Source organism: Procambarus clarkii, chromosome 69 (assembly GCF_040958095.1).
Source record: "Procambarus clarkii isolate CNS0578487 chromosome 69, FALCON_Pclarkii_2.0, whole genome shotgun sequence".
NCBI classification, from domain to species: Eukaryota; Metazoa; Arthropoda; class Malacostraca; order Decapoda; family Cambaridae; genus Procambarus; species Procambarus clarkii.
In genome coordinates, this window is record NC_091218.1 from 21,130,358 (window position 1) to 21,150,357 (window position 20,000).

At 45.3% G+C, this 20,000-nt stretch overlaps 1 protein-coding gene across 5 annotated transcripts in view; it reads right to left on the reverse strand.

The window, feature by feature from the left end:
• Window positions 1-20,000, reverse strand: part of rsh (radish) — a 122,389-nt gene that overhangs the window by 66,902 nt on the left and 35,487 nt on the right. For 4 of the 5 annotated variants that reach the window (XM_069311195.1, XM_069311193.1, XM_069311194.1 and 1 more), the window contains exon 3: window positions 2,174-2,255. The exons of the other annotated variant lie outside the window; for it this stretch is intronic. The gene's annotated coding sequence lies outside the window, so the exon portion shown is untranslated. The remainder of the gene's footprint in view (window positions 1-2,173; window positions 2,256-20,000) is intronic. 5 annotated transcript variants of the gene reach the window in all.

Below are 20,000 nucleotides of genomic sequence, written 5' to 3' on the forward strand. Positions count from 1 at the left end.
ACGACGTCTCATGGTAGAGGCGGGACTCCAACAAGCAGTAACTACGACACACACATCTTAAGATATCGTGAAGGAAGACACTGTTTATTCTGCCAGTGTGGAAGACACACAAAGATCAAATATACTTGTCTAGTAGTTACTACAAAAAGGTGAGATATCTACATTACATTTTTCATATGAAGTGCAGTAAGTTGTCAGTCGTTGAAGTGTTAAGACAGAATTCTAATTAAAAAAAATGACACACAAATAAGAGGTTTACTTTCAATAAGGAACATGCTTTTTGTTGTTTAAATGATTATTTTACTGAAAGGCTCTAATCATATAGCATTATAAGACTTATCTATGTATAAGTTTGGCCGCCATCGTAGACAACTACAGATTAAGACTGGAGTTCACCTGACAAGGAAAAGCTGTATGCTACATCATAATTAACAATTTTGTTACAATGCAACAAAATAATTGCAAAAATGAGCAAATATTAACAATTCAAAACTGTCTAAAAATTGTAACATAGGCCTAATAACTATTTATAAAAAAATGTAACATACATATATATGTATGTATATATAAGTATATGTATATAAGACTAAAAATGTTTGCCTTGCGAGTATGTAAAGGTGAGCTACTTAACAAGTGACACCGTCTAGCGAGAGTGTTGGAAGGTGTTAATACACAAGTATATACATCACTTGCGTCAGCAGCTGTATGAGAGGCAGCTGGTGTATACATACACATACACACACAGCTGCCTCCCGTCCACTGGTGTTAAGCCTACACGCCAGCTTCCTGGTGACTAGCCCTCGGCCACTATCCCCCAGCATGTGTTAAGTGGACTCTATCCTTACACACACACACATCCCGGCGGCCTGCAGGGATCTGCCCTCATGCAAGGCACCCCACAAAATGATTCTTGTTTGGCTAACCTCTGTGTTCAGGTGAGCCCATTGGTGTGCAAACATGGTGGAATCTAATTAAAAATACTAGGCTTAAATATGCAAAAGTTATTTAGCATCATGCAAGCACAGGTGAGAATTTAGTTATAGCAACTATTATCCAGAGTAAGCAAACAGGTGAATAGATTTAATCATGCATCAGCCAGTGGTTACCAAAGATATATATTTAGTTAGCTTGGTTATTTAAAGGTAGCACTAAGGAGTGGTTTATTCTCGAACGACAACTAAACAGAATCATTTGGTGACTGGCTGTGGTGGAGGTGGTGGTGGTGAAGGTGGTGGTCACCCCAGGTTACGCCCTCTCTGCCACAGGGCTGGTGACTGAGCAGCCTTCTCTGTCACAGGGCTGGTGACTGAGCAGCCCTCTCTGTCACAGGGCTGGTGACTGAGCAGCCTTCTCTGTCACAGGGCTGGTGACTGAGCAGCCTTCTCTGTCACAGGGCTGGTGACTGAGCAGCCCTCTCTGTCACAGGGCTGGTGACTGAGCAGCCTTCTCTGTCACAGGGCTGGTGACTGAGCAGCGAGGGGCAGCCGGGGCTCCAGCGGCCGCTGGAAGAGTCTCTCAACACAGCCAGCTACCATTTTAGTTAGAGTTTATGATATTTGTTTAGTTAACACCGATATTCAGGCAGAATCACCAGAGTTCACGTTTAGTAAATTGATTAACGTTACATTAATATAAGAGAGAGACTAGCCACATAAGTTAAGCCTTTACAAGAGTGAGGGCAGACGTCTAGTGGAGCACATCAACAGCAACTCCACTCAAGACGGTCTCAGCTACTTCCTAAGAGTGAGAGACCTCACTAAGGGTTTAAGATGGCCGTGCGCGAGGCTTGGGCAGGCCAAGACTCGCCTGTATGTGGCATACATAGCTGGTGATGGGGCTAGGAGGACCTGGAACACAGCACCACACTACCACCCCCCTCCACACCTCACCTCGCTGCTCTCCACACCCCCGACACACTGCTGGGGAGCCTCTTAATACCTCACCAACATCCTCTGCTCTCTCTGTACTGTTCCATCGTATGAATGAACCTAAAATTTTATTCCTGAGGCATGGACAAAAAATGAAGTTGTATGGGAGCTCCGCGACAGTGGTTGATGTGGTGGTCGGGTGTGTGGTGAAGGGGGAGGGTGGGGAGGGGGGTGAAGGGGGGCGAGCCAGCACCTCCACCCACCATCACCAGCAACGTTTACCTGAGCTAAGAGCTGAGCTTCACCTGGATCGCTCCCATAGTGGAGGCGACTGCTCGTCCTCTTCCTCTTCCACGATGATTGAGGCGGTGATGGAACTGCTTACTCCTGTAGGAGGCCAGGACGGGAGGAACTTAAGTATAGACCTACACGTAACAGTTACACTGCCCACTAGTTGACGCCCTGCTCAAACTGACTCAGCCTGTCGGAGCATCACGGCCCACACAAACAATAACAATACCCATAGTTTAGTTACCCATGCAACGCGTTTTCTATTACCACTGTTAAGGATAATCCTAATTTTTGTTGTTATTGTCATGTATTGAGAGATTAATGTAATATTTATCTTAAAATAGTGAAGGCGATTCAGAAGATAATAGCCCCAAAACGGGTTAAGGCGGCTGTTAGAGTCAGCACAAGGTATTCACAGAGAGAGAAAGAGAGATGTATAGACTTGCATTTACTTTAAGCTGCATTTTTTCGGTATAAAAAAATATACGTGAAGATTATATAAACATAGATTTATTGCGCGCTTTATAAATCCTAGCAGTCGATAGGCTTAACCCTTTAAACCTAGCATAAAAAGATATGTTGCATGATGAAAGTATGTGTGTGTGTCTGTACGAATCTTTATCTTTGTTCCTTCTTTCACAGAAAGAAATTGTCAGTTCCTTCCTTGTGTTCGCGATAAACAGAGAGAAGCAGCTGACAATTTTAGCTTATTGTTTCAGCAAGTGTGGATTACCTCACCCATTCCTTCAGTCGTTCCTGGAGGACTAAAAACTTCAATCAAGAGCGCCACTGTGTGTATATGTATGTATTAACACGATGTACTGAACGGTGTATGTATTAACACGATGTAATGAACGGTGTATGTATTAACACGATGTACTGAACGGTGTATGTATTAACACGATGTACTGAACGGTGTATGTATTAACACGGTGTACTGAACGGTGTGAGAATAGCTTCAGCTACCTCATCCCTTTGTGTGTATTTTACCTCAATAAACTTATTTCAATTTCAATTTCTGTTTCAAAAGAGCACCAGCTTGAGCTGCAAGAACACACGCTTAAGCTGAGTGCTTAACATCACACATGTCACCACCTCTCACACGCCACTTTCAACGCTCTGCAAATGTTACGTTGAAAATTGCGTAAAAAAAAAAATTAAGAAACACTTCTTTCAGAGCATTTAAGATGCTTAGAAGTAGTAAGAAAAAAGAAAGAAGAAAGAAGTCTAATTGCCTATGCAATTGTCTAATTGCATATGCTCAGTGTAGTTAGTTTAGGTATGCAACCTATATTGTATACATTTTAATTCGGTCTTAAATTTTGTTCTAGATTAAACTACACACTTACTAGCTACAGTATGTTTTTTTTAAAGACTTGATAATCCGCGAAGTTCATTAACCTTAAGCCCGTATATATATATTATCCCTATCTTAGTTTCCTTAGCATCAACAACCCCAAAAAGAGGGTTATTAACACCATCACAATACTTTACCGACCATCATACTTTAGTCTTACACATATTCCACAACTAAAGAAAACGTAGACCATGTGGTGCCTCCGGGTATTTTCCTTTACCTTTAAGTGCTGAGAACACTTGAAAACTGAATGTAGGAAGGTTGCCCAAGACACACATTCATGCTCAGAGCGTCCAGCGTCCGGGGCCAGGGCGTCCGGCGCCAGGGCGTCCCGCGTCCAGCGCCAGGCCGTCCCGCGTCCAGCGCCAGGGCGTCCAGCGCCAGGGCGTCCAGCGCCAGGCCGTCCCGCGTCCAGCGCCAGGGCGTCCGGCGCCAGGGCGTCCCGCGTCCAGCGCCAGGCCGTCCCGCGTCCAGCGCCAGGGCGTCCGGCGCCAGGGCGTCCAGCGCCAGGCCGTCCCGCGTCCAGCGCCAGGGCGTCCAGCGCCAGGGCGTCCAGCGCCAGGCCGTCCCGCGTCCAGCGCCAGGGCGTCCGGCGCCAGGGCGTCCCGCGTCCAGCGCCAGGCCGTCCCGCGTCCAGCGCCAGGGCGTCCGGCGCCAGGGCGTCCAGCGCCAGGCCGTCCCGCGTCCAGCGCCAGGGCGTCCGGCGCCAGGGCGTCCAGCGCCAGGCCGTCCCGCGTCCAGCGCCAGGGCGTCCGGCGCCAGGGGACTCTCTCCTCCGCGGCATAAGACACAAGCAAATTATTTTGCCTTATTCCTAACAAACCGCTAGAATCGTTAAGGCTGCAAATTACCTTGTTGGCAACTTTCATATATTCTTTAACACACACTCTCTCTCGGGTCTTACTACAACCTTCTGTGTTTTCTGTAGGCTCACAGGATGAGTATGGTGTGCACAATACACTAGGGCTCACAGGATGAGTATGGGGTGCACAATACACTAGGGCTCACAGGATGAGTATGGGGTGCGCAATACACTAGGGCTCACAGGATGAGTATGGGGTGTATAATGAACACTCACAGGATGAGTATGGGGTGTACAATACACTAGGGCTCACAGGATGAGTATGGGGTGTATAATGAACACTCACAGGATGAGTATGGGGTGTACAATACACTAGGGCTCACAGGATGAGTATGGGGTGTATAATGAACACTCACAGGATGAGTATGGGGTGTACAATACACTAGGGCTCACAGGATGAGTATGGGGTGTATAATGAACACTCACAGGATGAGTATGGGGTGGACAATACACTAGGGCTCACAGGATGAGTATGGGGTGTATAATGAACACTCACAGGATGAGTATGAGGTGCACAATACACTAGGGCTCACAGGATGAGTATGGGGTGTACAATACACTAGGGCTCACAGGATGAGTATGGGGTGCACAATACACTAGGGCTCACAGGATGAGTATGGGGTGCACAATACACTAGGGCTCACAGGATGAGTATGGGGTGCACAATACACTAGGGCTCACAGGATGAGTATGGGGTGCACAATACACTAGGGCTCACAGGATGAGTATAGGGTGCACAATACACTAGGGCTCACAGGATGAGTATGGGGTGCACAATACACTAGGGCTCACAGGATGAGTATGGGGTGCACAATACACTAGGGCTCACAGGATGAGTATAGGGTGCGCAATACACTAGGGCTCACAGGATGAGTATGGGGTGCACAATACACTAGGGCTCACAGGATGAGTATAGGGTGCGCAATACACTAGGGCTCACAGGATGAGTATGGGGTGCACAATACACTAGGGCTCACAGGATGAGTATAGGGTGCGCAATACACTAGGGCTCACAGGATGAGTATGGGGTGCACAATACACTAGGGCTCACAGGATGAGTATAGGGTGCACAATACACTAGGGCTCACAGGATGAGTATAGGGTGCACAATACACTAGGGCTCACAGGATGAGTATAGGGTGCACAATACACTAGGGCTCACAGGATGAGTATGGGGTGCACAATACACTAGGGCTCACAGGATGAGTATGGGGTGTACAATACACTAGGGCTCACAGGATGAGTATGGGGTGCACAATACACTAGGGCTCACAGGATGAGTATGGGGTGCACAATACACTAGGGTTCACAGGATGAGTATAGGGTGCACAATACACTAGGGCTCACAGGATGAGTATGGGGTGTACAATACACTAGGGCTCACAGGATGAGTATATGGTGCACAATACACTAGGGCTCACAGGATGAGTATGGGGTGCACAATACACTAGGGCTCACAGGATGAGTATGGGGTGAACAATACACTAGGGCTCACAGGATGAGTATGGGGTGCACAATACACAAGGGCTCACAGGATGAGTATGGGGTGTACAATACACTAGGGCTCACAGGATGAGTATGGGGTGCACAATACACTAGGGCTCACAGGATGAGTATGGGGTGTACAATACACTAGGGCTCACAGGATGAGTATATGGTGCACAATACACTAGGGCTCACAGGATGAGTATGGGGTGCACAATACACTAGGGCTCACAGGATGAGTATGGGGTGCACAATACACTAGGGCTCACAGGATGAGTATGGGGTGCACAATACACTAGGGCTCACAGGATGAGTATGGGGTGCACAATGAACACTCACAGGATGAGTATGAGGTGCACAATACACTAGGGCTCACAGGATGAGTATGGGGTGCGCAATACACTAGGGCTCACAGGATGAGTATGGGGTGCACAATACACTAGGGCTCACAGGATGAGTATGGGGTGCACAATACACTAGGGCTCACAGGATGAGTATGGGGTGCACAATACACTAGGGCTCACAGGATGAGTATGGGGTACACAATACACTAGGGCTCACAGGATGAGTATGGGGTGTACAATACACTAGGGCTCACAGGATGAGTATGGGGTGCACAATACACTAGGGCTCACAGGATGAGTATGGGGTGTACAATGAACACTCACAGGATGAGTATGAGGTGCACAATACACTAGGGCTCACAGGATGAGTATGGGGTGCGCAATACACTAGGGCTCACAGGATGAGTATGGGGTGCACAATACACTAGGGCTCACAGGATGAGTATGGGGTGCACAATACACTAGGGCTCACAGGATGAGTATGGGGTGTACAATGAACACTCACAGGATGAGTATGGGGTGTACAATGAACACTCACAGGATGAGTATGGGGTGTACAATGAACACTCACAGGATGAGTATGGGGTGTACAATGAACACTCACAGGATGAGTATGGGGTGCACAATACACTAGGGCTCACAGGATGAGTATGGGGTGTACAATGAACACTCACAGGATGAGTATGGGGTGCACAATACACTAGGGCTCACAGGATGAGTATGGGGTGCGCAATACACTAGGGCTCACAGGATGAGTATGGGGTGCACAATACACTAGGGCTCACAGGATGAGTATGGGGTGTACAATGAACACTCACAGGATGAGTATGGGGTGTACAATGAACACTCACAGGATGAGTATGAGGTGCACAATACACTAGGGCTCACAGGATGAGTATGGGGTGCGCAATACACTAGGGCTCACAGGATGAGTATGGGGTGCACAATACACTAGGGCTCACAGGATGAGTATGGGGTGCACAATACACTAGGGCTCACAGGATGAGTATGGGGTGCACAATACACTAGGGCTCACAGGATGAGTATGGGGTGCACAATACACTAGGGTTCACAGGATGAGTATGGGGTGAACAATACACTAGGGCTCACAGGATGAGTATGGGGTGCACAATACACTAGGGCTCACAGGATGAGTATGGGGTGCACAATACACTAGGGCTCACAGGATGAGTATGGGGTGCACAATACACTAGGGTTCACAGGATGAGTATGGGGTGCACAATACACTAGGGCTCACAGGATGAGTATGGGGTGTACAATGAACACTCACAGGATGAGTATGAGGTGCACAATACACTAGGGCTCACAGGATGAGTATGGGGTGCGCAATACACTAGGGCTCACAGGATGAGTATGGGGTGCACAATACACTAGGGCTCACAGGATGAGTATGGGGTGCACAATACACTAGGGCTCACAGGATGAGTATGGGGTGCACAATACACTAGGGCTCACAGGATGAGTATGGGGTGTACAATACACTAGGGCTCACAGGATGAGTATGGGGTGCACAATACACTAGGGCTCACAGGATGAGTATGGGGTGCACAATACACTAGGGCTCACAGGATGAGTATGGGGTGCACAATACACTAGGGCTCACAGGATGAGTATGGGGTGTACAATGAACACTCACAGGATGAGTATGAGGTGCACAATACACTAGGGCTCACAGGATGAGTATGGGGTGCGCAATACACTAGGGCTCACAGGATGAGTATGGGGTGCACAATACACTAGGGCTCACAGGATGAGTATGGGGTGCGCAATACACTAGGGCTCACAGGATGAGTATGGGGTGCACAATACACTAGGGCTCACAGGATGAGTATGGGGTGCACAATACACTAGGGCTCACAGGATGAGTATGGGGTGTACAATGAACACTCACAGGATGAGTATGAGGTGCACAATACACTAGGGCTCACAGGATGAGTATGGGGTGCGCAATACACTAGGGCTCACAGGATGAGTATGGGGTGCACAATACACTAGGGCTCACAGGATGAGTATGGGGTGCGCAATACACTAGGGCTCACAGGATGAGTATGGGGTGCACAATACACTAGGGCTCACAGGATGAGTATGGGGTGCACAATACACTAGGGCTCACAGGATGAGTATGGGGTGTACAATGAACACTCACAGGATGAGTATGAGGTGCACAATACACTAGGGCTCACAGGATGAGTATGGGGTGCGCAATACACTAGGGCTCACAGGATGAGTATGGGGTGCACAATACACTAGGGCTCACAGGATGAGTATGGGGTGAACAATACACTAGGGCTCACAGGATGAGTATGGGGTGCACAATACACTAGGGCTCACAGGATGAGTATGGGGTGAACAATACACTAGGGCTCACAGGATGAGTATGGGGTGCACAATACACTAGGGCTCACAGGATGAGTATGGGGTGAACAATACACTAGGGCTCACAGGATGAGCATGGGGTGCACAATACACTAGGGCTCACAGGATGATTATGGGGTGCACAATACACTAGGGCTCACAGGATGAGTATGGGGTGCACAATACACTAGGGCTCACAGGATGAGTATGGGGTGTACAATGAACACTCACAGGATGAGTATGAGGTGCACAATACACTAGGGCTCACAGGATGAGTATGGGGTGCACAATACACTAGGGCTCACAGGATGAGTATGGGGTGCACAATACACTAGGGCTCACAGGATGAGTATGGGGTGTACAATGAACACTCACAGGATGAGTATGAGGTGCACAATACACTAGGGCTCACAGGATGAGTATGGGGTGCACAATACACTAGGGCTCACAGGATGAGTATGGGGTGCACAATACACTAGGGCTCACAGGATGAGTATGGGGTGCACAATACACTAGGGCTCACAGGATGAGTATGGGGTGCACAATACACTTGGGCTCACAGGATGAGTATGGGGTGCACAATACACTAGGGCTCACAGGATGAGTATGGGGTGCACAATACACTAGGGCTCACAGGATGAGTATGGGGTGTAAAATACACTAGGGCTCACAGGATGAGTATAGGGTGCACAATACACTAGGGCTCACAGGATGAGTATGGGGTGTACAATACACTAGGGCTCACAGGATGAGTATATGGTGCACAATACACTAGGGCTCACAGGATGAGTATGGGGTGCACAATACACTAGGGCTCACAGGATGAGTATGGGGTGCACAATACACTAGGGCTCACAGGATGAGTATGGGGTGCACAATACACTAGGGCTCACAGGATGAGTATGGGGTGCACAATACACTTGGGCTCACAGGATGAGTATGGGGTGCACAATACACTAGGGCTCACAGGATGAGTATGGGGTGCACAATACACTAGGGCTCACAGGATGAGTATGGGGTGCACAATGAACACTCACAGGATGTGCATGGGGTGCACAGTGAACTAGCCGTGGTTGGGGCCAACACTACACAGGGAACTACCCCCAAACTCTACTCTAGTAGTGAGGGAACTACTCCTCACCTCTCTCTTGCCTATTTATTCCCTGTCTCTACTTCCTCATCACAATTGACTTGAGAATGGTCCAGGACGGACCGAAACGTCGTCGTCGTCCCTTCACCTTCTAGTGTGTGGTCTGCTCAACTACACCCACACTAACACAAGGCGTCCAAGTCTCGTGCCCTTAGCTAATAGGTTAATGAATGCCACAAACGTCCTTAACTCACACAATCATGTATAATGTGATGTTTCAACGTACACACTCTGGCCCCTGTACACTGGTGGTGTTCAGTGTACACACTCTGGGCCCTGTATACTGATGGTGTTCAGTGTACACACTCTGGGTCCTGTACACTAATGTTCAGTGTACACACTCTGGGCCCTGTACACTGGTGGTGTTCAGTGTACACACTCTGGGCCCTGTACATTGGTGTTCAGTGTACACACTCTGGGTCCTGTACATTGGTGGTGTTCAGTGTGCACACTCTGGGCCCTGTACACTGGTGGTGTTCAGTGTACACACTCTGGGCCCTGTACACTGGTGTTCAGTGTACACACTCTGGGCCCTGTACACTGGTGTTCAGTGTACACACTCTGGGCCCTGTACACTGGTGTTCAGTGTACACACTCTGGGCCCTGTACACTGGTGTTCAGTGTATACACTCTGGGCCCTGTACACTGGTGTTCAGTGTACACACTCTGGGCCCTGTACACTGGTGTTCAGTGTACACACTCTGGGCCCTGTACACTGGTGTTCAGTGTACACACTCTGGGCCCTGTACACTGGTGTTCAGTGTACACACTCTGGGCTCGTGTTCACTGGTGTTCAGTGTGAAGGCCTGTCAACTACCTAAATAATCACAGAGCACCAAGTCATTTTGTTTAATAACCTCCAAGTATATAAGTAATAAAGAATAAATGCTACCCAGATAAACATCTCAGTCGACATACTCCACAACATCTACTGTTTACATTGATATACGTAAATATATTCAACAGTATACTGTTTATAACAGTTTTTTTTCCTCGGGTGAGTTCAGGAGCTGATGCCTTTCTGACTCCTGTTAGCAGGCTGAGAGCTTTCATTTCCCATAGCTCAAGGTAAGCCTTACCCACTAGTTTTCCCTGGAACACGACCCGCCAATCGGTTAGCAACCAGGTACAGAATTACTGCTGGGTGAACAGATGCGAACGGTTAAGGATTGGAGCCCAGACAATCCTCCCTGGCCAGGATTTTAACCTAATTAAATCGGTGGTGAGGTGAGGGATGAGTGTGTTACCACTGTGGTACGTGGGGGAAATCGCCCCCCCCTCTCTGGGGTAATGGGGACCACACCACCTTCCATGGGGGTAATGGGGACCACACCCCTTCCATGGGGGTAATGGGGACCACACCACCTTCCATGGGGGTAATGGGGACCACACCCCCTTCCACGGGGTAATGGGGACCACACCCCCTTCCACGAGGTAATGGGGACCACACCCCCTTCCATGGGGTAATGGGGACCACAGACTCAAAGTGTTGGAATAATATTCTATCACAATTTTATAGTGTAAAACTCCACTATAAAAATAATCCACGTAAATATATATGAACCAGTATAGAAAAAATATAAAGATGATCAATCTTATATACATGTTGTTTGGACTGCAACCTTAAGGGTCAGTTATGGAGAAGGGGGGGGGGAGGGATGGCACTCCGACACATGGTGGGGGGGATGGCACTCCGACACATGGTGGGGGGAGGGATGGCACTCCGACACATGGTGGGGGGAGGGATGGCACTCCGACACATGGTGGGGGGAGGGATGGCACTCCGACACATGGTGGGGGGAGGGATGGCACTCCGACACATGGTGGGGGGAGGGATGGCACTCCGACACATGGTGGGGAGGAGGATGGCACTCCGACACATGGTGGGGGGAGGGATGGCACTCCGACACATGGTGGGGAGGAGGATGGCACTCCGACACATGGTGGGGGGAGGGATGGCACTCCGACACATGGTGGGGGGAGGGATGGCACTCCGACACATGGTGGGGGGAGGGATGGCACTCCGACACATGGTGGGGGGAGGGATGGCACTCCGACACATGGTGGGGGGAGGGATGGCACTCCGACACATGGTGGGGAGGAGGATGGCACTCCGACACATGGTGGGGGGAGGGATGGCACTCCGACACATGGTGGGGGGAGGGATGGCACTCCGACACATGGTGGGGGGAGGGATGGCACTCCGACACATGGTGGGGGGAGGGATGGCACTCCGACACATGGTGGGGGGAGGGATGGCACTCCGACACATGGTGGGGGGAGGGATGGCACTCCGACACATGGTGGGGAGGAGGATGGCACTCCGACACATAGTGTAAGGTGCAGGGGGGGGGGGTGTCAGAAAGGGTGATAACCGCTAGTTAATGGCGTCTCAACACTTGTAATTTCTCAACACTCAAGATGTCTATACTCACGTGGACGCCGGAAGCGTTTTGGGATGTATCGCCTTTACATGAATGAACAATTTATAACCGCATATGTAACGTTAATTGTGTACAGGAATATGACTGAATATAATTCTCAACTTATTAGTGGCGTATGATGTTGTTGTTGTTGTTGTTGTTGTTAAAGATTCGCTACATGGAACAAAAAGTTCCAAGTAGCACGGGCTATGGCGAGCCCGTAGTTATTAGTGGCGTGCCAGAGGGTTCTATAACAACCCGACAGACTGAAGCAGTTAAGGCGTCCGGGGCGTTGTTCTCATGAATTAATATTCTATAGTTTATTGATTTATAAGTTGACAAATATTTATATCAATATTAGTATTTAAAAATATGTCTTAGGATGTTGCAGAAGAATATGTACACCAAAGCTTCCTCAAGGAGGAGTTACATAGACTATGTAACTCTCACCTATGTGAGCTTAGCTAAAATTTTCGCGCAATTAGTAACGTCATTTCCATGTTGCCAGTATTCCACCACAAGCACGTTAACCTAATATAACTATAACACGTTCTAAACAACCCACTTAACCCTGAGTAGGCACTCACACTCACTCAAAGCTTTCTCAATACAGGATAAGCTGCCAAACAGCAATATAACTCATCAAAAAAACTAAACTCATCCCTATAAACACAACCCCAACGCAACAACCTCAGATTAACGAAACCAAAATAGTTTAACCCAACCAAATATCTCAATTATATTTAATTGTTAAGCAAAATCCCGAGTAAAATGACAAAATAAAGAGTATTATACATTTACGACTTCGACGGGTAGGCGGTTCCATAGGCTATAATCCTATTGGGGAACAAGCATCTGTTTACCATCCTACAGTGTGGCTTGAGCTAGAAACCGTTGCTCCTTGTGCGAGTCATACTGGACATGCAAAAAAAAGATCTTCTAATTTGTTAATTGTTTTAAAGCTGTAGAAATGATGAGGCCCATGTGAATCAATTCCCCACTGACACTCACAGGTAAATGTTTGATGAAGGATTCGAGTCTATATCTGGTCATGTGGGGGCCGCTCAGTTTCAATTGTGCATAGAACTCAAACATTCCCCGAGCTGATAATTATATCATCCGCCCATGGGGGATGTAGGCACGCATTTCACATATAAAGACGTTTAAATATAACCAGAATCATAATAGAGAATAGAATCAGAATATAGAATAGAATCAGAAAAAAGAATAGAATCAGAATAGAGAATAGAATCTCTTTTCTCATAATACAATAACTTTAAGACTGTGTATAGAACAAATAATTTACCTCGCAAAAGGTAGTATTCAAATAAATTTCGAGAGAGCATAATGACTGCCTCAAATTACTGAAATTCAAAATTTGTAAACAAATTCAAACTATTTCAATACAATACAATACAATACAATTTTATTTAGGTAAGGTACATACATACAATAAATATTTACAAGGATTGTTTAACTTATAGGTAGAGCTAGTACATACAATGCCTAAAGCCACTATTACGCAAAGCGTTTCGGGCATAAGGCATTTCGGGCATTTCAACCCAACTCCGCATCCTAGTGTAAGTGGACTATAATTCAGACACGTGGTTTTATGTTCCATAATGCCTATGATGGTGGAATAATTAACATTACAAAAAAATATATAAGAATAGAGGAAATTGCAGACCCAGACCTGTTATTTGTTGCAAAACTAAACTTCCTCATAAATATACGTAACCAAAGCTGGAAAAAAATCCAATGATTATATCTTTTTATGTGAATTTATATACATTCCATAATATGGCACCCAAAACTGAACTGCATAATCATAATAGTCTAATTTAGGATAAAGATAAAGCTGTACATTAACACTAAAGATAACTTTATGCCAAGACTTCTAGATATGAACCTTATCATGCTTATCATATGTATAGATTTTTATACATTAAATTCTTAGCATCAGATCCCTACTAATCATGACATCCAGATCTCCTTCGGATTTAGAGTTGACAATTTCAAGAATAATGGTAGTTCCATTATTATTTCTTATTATTAGAAACCTGAAGTTAACACAAATCACCACCTTGAAAGTTGCCTCTTATTTTAAGCCATAAGTTGTAGCAATTTTTATTCTTCTGATTTTTTTCCTAGCCAAATTTTGCCTTATCGGCAAATTTACTAATGTTGTCCAAGCCCGTACTATATATATATATATATATATATATATATATATATATATATATATATATATATATATATATATATATATATATATGTCGTACCTAATAGCCAGAACGCACTTCTCAGCCTACTATGCAAGGCCCGATTTGCCTAGTAAGCCAAGTTTTCTTGAATTAATATATTTTCTCTAATTTTTTTCTTATGAAATGATAAAGCTACCCATTTCATTATGTTTGAGGTCAATTTTTTGTTATTGGAGTCAAAATTAACGTAGATATATGACCGAACCTAACCAACCCTACCTAACCTAACCTAACCTATCTTTATAGGTTAGGTTAGGTTAGGTAGCCGAGAAAGTTAGGTTAGGTAGGTTAGGTAGTCGAAAAATAATTAATTCATGAAAACTTGGCTTATTAGGCAAATTGGGCCTTGCATAGTAGGCTGAGAAGTGTGTTCTGGCTACTAGGTACGACATATATATATATATATATATATATATATATATATATATATATATATATATATACATACAGGTATAAAGTTAATTTATTAACTTTATTATTATAAATTTATTAACCATCTTTATTAACCTATGCTGCTAAAGATATATGCGAATGGCTTTTGCTATTGCGAATCCTAGCAAATTTTCCATAATAGTTACCTCCAGAGTTGTGTCACCAAGCAGGTTCATTTCTGTATATGCTAGACAACTGACTTATGGGCCTCCACAACATTGGTGGACCAGACATGAGATTAGGGACCTCCACGACAACACAGACAGGCCAGACATGAGATTAGGGACCTCCACGACAACACAGACAGGCCAGACATGAGATTAGGGACCTCCACGACAACACTGGCAGGCCAGACGAGGGATTACGACCCTCCACGACAACACTGGCAGGCCAGACAAGGTATTAACACCCTCCACGACAACACTGGCAGGCCAGACAAGGTATTAACACCCACCACGACAACACTGGCAGGCCAGACAAGGTATTAACACCCTCCACGACAACACTGGCAGACCAGACGAGGGATTACGACCCTCCACGACAACACTGGCAGGCCAGACAAGGTATTAACACCCTCCACGACAACACTGGCAGGCCAGACAAGGTATTAACACCCACCACGACAACACTGGCAGGCCAGACAAGGTATTAACACCCTCCACGACAACACTGGCAGGCCAGACAAGGTATTAACACCCACCACGACAACACTGGCAGGCCAGACAAGGTATTAACACCCACCACGACAACACTGGCAGGCCAGACAAGGTATTAACACCCTCCACGACAACACTGGCAGGCCAGACAAGGTATTAACACCCACCTCGACAACACTGGCAGGCCAGACAAGGTATTAACACCCACCACGACAACACTGGCAGGCCAGACAAGGTATTAACACCCTCCACGACAACACTGGCAGGCCAGACAAGGTATTAACACCCACCACGACAACACTGGCTGGCCAGACAAGGTATTAACACCCTCCACGACAACACTGGCAGGCCAGACAAGGTATTAACACCCACCACGACAACACTGGCAGGCCAGACAAGGTATTAACACCCTCCACGACAACACTGGCAGGCCAGACAAGGTATTAACACCCACCACGACAACACTGGCAGGCCAGACAAGGTATTAACACCCACCACGACAACACTGGCAGGCCAGACAAGGTATTAACACCCACCACGACAACACTGGCAGGCCAGACAAGGTATTAACACCCACCACGACAACACTGGCAGGCCAGACAAGGTATTAACACCCACCACGACAACACTGGCAGGCCAGACAAGGTATTAACACCCACCACGACAACACTGGCAGGCCAGACAAGGTATTAACACCCACCACGACAACACTGGCAGGCCAGACAAGGTATTAACACCCTCCACGACAACACTGGCAGGCCAGACAAGGTATTAACACCCTCCACGACAACATTGGCAGGCCAGACAAGGTATTAACACCCACCACGACAACATTGGTAGCTACACATGGGATATTTCTCATCATAAATCAATAACAACTCTCATTATACTAAAAAGTATACAAAGTGTATTTTTTAACCAAGATGTAGTTTTATACTTAAACTATTTTAATAGTAATAGGTCTCTAATCAAAGCAAAATAAGTATTTTAGTTCCTTTTTGAAGTGCCATTTAACGAGAAATGTCTATTCTGACAATTCAATGTATCTTCTACATATTTATAAATACGTATATTAAAAATAATTAATAAATAAAATGCTATATTGTATAACAAAGCCTAAAATGTCGGTAAATAAAAATAAAAACACGCCACAGTTAGATCAAACCTAATATAGGTTCAACCAATCACAACCGAGGTAAACAAAATCCAGTAGAGATTAAACAAATCAACGAACCAATCGGAACATCTCTAAATACCGTTTAAAAAAATTCACCCATTACGGAGCTCATATTTTTCCGAAGCAGTCCTTGTCAACGCATATTATATGAATGATTTGGTCTGGTGTTGACTTATGATGACTGGTGATATATAGAACTATGGGCTCGCCATAGCCCGTGCTATTGGAACTTTTTTGTTGCAGGTAGCGAATCTTAAACAACAACAGATGACTGGTGGGTTATTAAGGCCACCACAATAACTTAATGATTAAACAGCAACTATAATCACGTTCAGACACAGTTCAGGACTAGGGGAGACTCTCCCTTTTTTTACTCACAGAGAAATGGGGAACACCGTTTATGTAAAGTCCTTACGATTAAATGTAAAATGTATATATATGCAAATATAATAATGTTAGCATATATAATGCAACAAATCTTTGGTATAACGTTATAATTTGTGCATATTATAATCTTATAAAACTATTTAAAATACAATAAGATTATATTATGTAATATAATACTTTTTTAAAAGAGTTAGTTGAAACGAGAAAAATCTGAATACGTCTTAAGTGAGCGTAAATAACAATGTTTTCTAACCTCATGTTAATTGGGCCTAAGTTGCACCTAGTACTTCAACATGATGGTTTTCAGCGAATTTATCATGTATGAAGATGATTCGGTCATACTCATGATCATAAGACCACGTTATGAAGACTTTAGAGCGTGAGTTTCGTGGTGGGTATTGTGTCTTGTGCCCTCACTTTAATCTGCCCTGCAGGGACCAAGACGGGCCAATAGGGCGAGCGTGTACGACACTGTGGTCCTAATGCCACAGGTCAAGACTCGAGTCGACGTTGGGATCGAACCTCCTCCGCTCGTCGTCAAGGTTGAATCAAGAGTCCCCTGTGTCTGGTCGGCTCCCCACCTCCCTCCAGCTGTTGTCACCAGCGGTACAACAGCCTAACAACACTTGCAATACTGTCCGCCGCGTTTCAATGCTTGCAACTAGTTCAGCATAGAAACATGGCCCGTGAAGAAATTATACACAATCTTAGCGTTACTTAATTTTTTTTTGTTCACACATCAATCAACTTTGAAATGTTCGTCAGAAATAGACATGGACCGCTCAACATTGTAAACAATTAATGGAGCCAGATGTAGGACTGAAGGCATTTAAAACAGAAAACATGTGTGAGCCTAGAAGCGCTTGTGCTCCTGAAGCTGCCGGCCGCAAGGTTCTCCTCTAGTTCCATCCATTCACCTGGGCTCTAGGAGACTCGAACCCTGGACCCCACGTGTGTGAGGCCAAAACTCTATCCACCGAGCTATTAAACTAAAAACGAACACGGGCTCACCCAAGGCTCACCGTGCTACTTGGAACTTTTGTTTCAAGTAGCTGAATCTAAACTAATCCATGAGCCTTCACAGCGGAAGATGTCTCACACAACACGGGCTCAAGAGAACTGATGATATTTTTGTATTATTTATATATATACAAGAGTTCTTACATTCTTGTACAGTCACTAGCACGCATAGCGTTTCGGACAGGTCATTAATCCTAATTTTCCCCGGAATACGACCCGCCAAATCGTTTAACAACCAGGTACCCATTCAATTAGGTGAACAGAGGCTACAGTTAAGGATTGGTGCCTAGTCAATCCTCCACGGCCTGGATACGAACCCAGTCCTAAGCGCTTGCCAAGCGCCAGGCGAGTGTCTTACCACTGCACCACGGGGACTGCTAACACAAGATGTCCAATACTTTTGCTACAAAGAAACTTTGAACATTCTATTTTTCAGATTAAGTTGAGTAATTTATTTTAATGTTTATTGATTTTAAGTATGTAGTTTTAAGAGAAAGTTAGTATTAAGGTACATTGCGGGTTTAGTAATTCTGACAATAGACCTAAAATCTTTCACTGAGGCCTGTAGGCCTACACACGCTCATGATGTTGACTAAAGAATGACAACTTTAACCGCTTTCACCTATCACTGAAACAGTTATAAAAACACCTATCAATACTTAAATAAATCCAACGCAATTAAACTGCAGTATAGCCTAATACAGCTATGTTAAACCAAATCTAATGTACCTTCACGCCAACAAAATATAACATAGCCTAAATAAACCAAATGTAGTTTAAATCCAGTATAGCTAAACCAGGCCAAGGTCAGTGCAGAGTCTTGTTCAGTTGAATCAAAACGAAGCAAATCCAAGAGATATTGACGAGCTGTAGTTTAACCAATAATAGTTATTTAAGAGCTATGAACAACTATGAATGTATAATACAGCGCCAAATTTAGTTTAATTACTGTGCACCCCGTACTCATGCTGTATGTGTGTGTAGGGGGGATGTGTAGGGGGGGAGAGGGGATGTTTAGGGGGTAGGAGAACCACATACTCATCCTGTTGTGGGGGAGGGGGGTAGTGGACCCCATTCTCATACTGAAGCCTAAAATTCATTTGCCTAAGCAAGTAACAGGATTGGTGTAAACTATTTACACAGTTTAATGTGTAAATTACACATTCTTGAACCCATCAAGAATGGGTTCAAGAACTGGACCACAACAGTATCTAAGCTAAGCAAGTTTATGTTTGCAGTGAGGTAGTTACTGACCTAATTTGGCTAGGCTGACCTAATTTGGTTATCTGGCTAATTTGACTGACCTATCATGCACCCATTCCGTGAAGGTCGGTGGGTAGGTTACAATCACCTACAAACACTACCAACAGTTAACGAACTGGGGATAATAGGCTAAAACATATATGGTAGTAAATTATGCACTAATTCCCCCTAAAATATGTTGAGGTGCAAGAATCACCATCAAAGTATCACTAAGCTTATTATTTCAATAAGTCAGTTGGTGTCTTTTATATCAGGTCAGGCGTTAAAATATATAGTTATTGTCTGCCGGGGTTATTCAAGCTGCAATCTCCTTTGAATTAAACGTTTAAGTAGGCTTTTGTTTTTATTGAGACACGGAGAATGACGGGCTGGGCGTGAGGCTATACCCGACGATACGAACCTGGGGCCAGATTCACGAAGCAGTTACGCAATTACTTACGAACGTATACATCTTTCCTCAATCTTTGACGGCTTTGGTTACATTTATTAAACACTTTACAAGCATGAAAACTTCCCAATCAACTGTTGTTATTGTTATAAACAGCCTCCTGGTGCTTCGGAGCTCATTAACTGTTTAAAAATTGTAAACAAAGCCGCCAAAGATTGAGAAAAGATGTACAGGTTTGTAAGTGCTTTCGTAACTGC